Here is a 2500-nt window from a genome sequence, read left to right as displayed (position 1 = left end):
CCAGGTGCACAAGTTCCATTTGGGTGACCAGGTGCACGCGGTTCATAACAGCGCGGTTATCTGCTTTAATGTCCGAGGAGGGGTGCTTAAGTGTGGGTGCCCTGGTTCACCTGGTATGCAAGGTTGTGGAGGTGGGGGGGGGGGGTCCCCTGCTGGTATCATCCCCGAAATAGAGGGGTGATACCCGGGTGGTGAGTAAGGGCCTACCAGCCTGGAGGTCAATAGCTCCAGGGGGTAAGCTCTACTGTCATGTCCGTAAATAGAGTGGTGTTACCCGGGTTTTGAACCATATTTTAATTTTTGGGTTACCAGATGCACACGGGTCTTTTGGAAAACAATCACAATCTGCATCCATCGTAATATATGAAACTGTATATAAAGCACTGAAGGACGGCCCTGACCGAGAGAGGGCCGTAGTAGGGCACTCCCCTAGCGGGCTATATCAATAGAATGACCGGTAAAATGATTTAAAACAGTTTTATAATTTTTGGGTGACCAGGTGCACGTTTTCAATCACCAGTTGCACAGAGGATTAATAGCAATCTGCATCCATCGTGATTTCTTAAAGTGTCCATAAAGCACTAAGGACGGCCCCGACCGAGACAGGGCCTTAGTGGGGTGCTCCCATAGCGGGGAATGATGACAGGAGTGCATTTAAATTCATTTTGAACCATATTTAATATTTTGGGTGACCAGGTGCATATTTCAAATCACCAGTTGCACAGAGGATTAATAGCAATCTGCATCCATCGTGATTTCTTAAAGTGTCTAAAAAGCACTCAAGGACGGCCCTGACAGAGACAGGGCCGTAGTAGGGTACTCCCCTAGCGGGCTATATCAATAGAATGACGGGTAAAAGTATTTAAAACCGTTTTTAAAATTTTGGGTGACCAGGTGCACATTTCAAATCACCAGTTGCACAGAGGATTAATAGCAATCTGCATCCATCGTGATTTCTTAAACTGTCCATAAAGCACTCAAGGACGGCCCTGACAGAGACAGGGCCGTAGTAGGGTACTCCCCTAGCGGGCTATATCAATAGAATGACGGGTAAAATGATTTAAAACAGTTTTATAATTTTTAGGTGACCAGGTGCACGTTTTCAATCACCAGGTGCACGGAGGAAAATGAGCATTTGCATCCATAGTCATGTTTTAAACCGTCCATAAAGCACTCAGGGCCGGCCCTGAGAGAGAGAGAGAGAGAGAGAAAAAAAAAAAAAAAATCATACCTTCCATAAATAATTCGGACCGGCCCCCATTGAAAAGGTCCGTAGTAGGGTGCATCATTATCGGACATGAATCTCGGGAACACCGCTAAGCGCATTGAGAACCATGATTTGGGTGACCAGGTGCACGTTTTCAATCACCAGTTGCACAGAGGATTAATAGCAATCTGCATCCATCGTGATTTCTTAAAGTGTCCATAAAGCACTAAGGACGGCCCCGACCGAGACAGGGCCTTAGTGGGGTGCTCCCATAGCGGGGAATAATGACAGGAGTGCCTTTAAATTCATTTTGAACCATATTTAATATTTTGGGTGACCAGGTGCATATTTCAAATCACCAGTTGCACAGAGGATTAATAGCAATCTGCATCCATCGTGATTTCTTAAAGTGTCTAAAAAGCACTCAAGGACGGCCCTGACAGAGACAGGGCCGTAGTAGGGTACTCCCCTAGCGGGCTATATCAATAGAATGACGGGTAAAAGTATTTAAAACCGTTTTTAAAATTTTGGGTGACCAGGTGCACATTTCAAATCACCAGTTGCACAGAGGATTAATAGCAATCTGCATCCATCGTGATTTCTTAAACTGTCCATAAAGCACTCAAGGACGGCCCTGACAGAGACAGGGCCGTAGTAGGGTACTCCCCTAGCGGGCTATATCAATAGAATGACGGGTAAAATGATTTAAAACAGTTTTATAATTTTTAGGTGACCAGGTGCACGTTTTCAATCACCAGGTGCACGGAGGAAAATGAGCATTTGCATCCATAGTCATGTTTTAAACCGTCCATAAAGCACTCAGGGCCGGCCCTGAGAGAGAGAGAGAGAGAGAGAAAAAAAAATAAAAAATCATACCTTCCATAAATAATTCGGACCGGCCCCCATTGAAAAGGTCCGTAGTAGGGTGCATCATTATCGGACATGAATCTCGGGAACACCGCTAAGCGCATTGAGAACCATGATTTGGGTGACCAGGTGCACGTTTTCAATCACCAGTTGCACAGAGGATTAATAGCAATCTGCATCCATCGTGATTTCTTAAAGTGTCCATAAAGCACTAAGGACGGCCCCGACCGAGACAGGGCCTTAGTGGGGTGCTCCCATAGCGGGGAATAATGACAGGAGTGCCTTTAAATTCATTTTGAACCATATTTAATATTTTGGGTGACCAGGTGCATATTTCAAATCACCAGTTGCACAGAGGATTAATAGCAATCTGCATCCATCGTGATTTCTTAAAGTGTCTAAAAAGCACTCAAGGACGGCCCTGAC

This window comes from Oncorhynchus clarkii, unplaced genomic scaffold (genome assembly GCF_045791955.1).
Source record: "Oncorhynchus clarkii lewisi isolate Uvic-CL-2024 unplaced genomic scaffold, UVic_Ocla_1.0 unplaced_contig_1025_pilon_pilon, whole genome shotgun sequence".
NCBI classification, from domain to species: domain Eukaryota; kingdom Metazoa; phylum Chordata; class Actinopteri; order Salmoniformes; family Salmonidae; genus Oncorhynchus; species Oncorhynchus clarkii.
Note: the sequence above shows the minus strand (reverse complement) of the source record.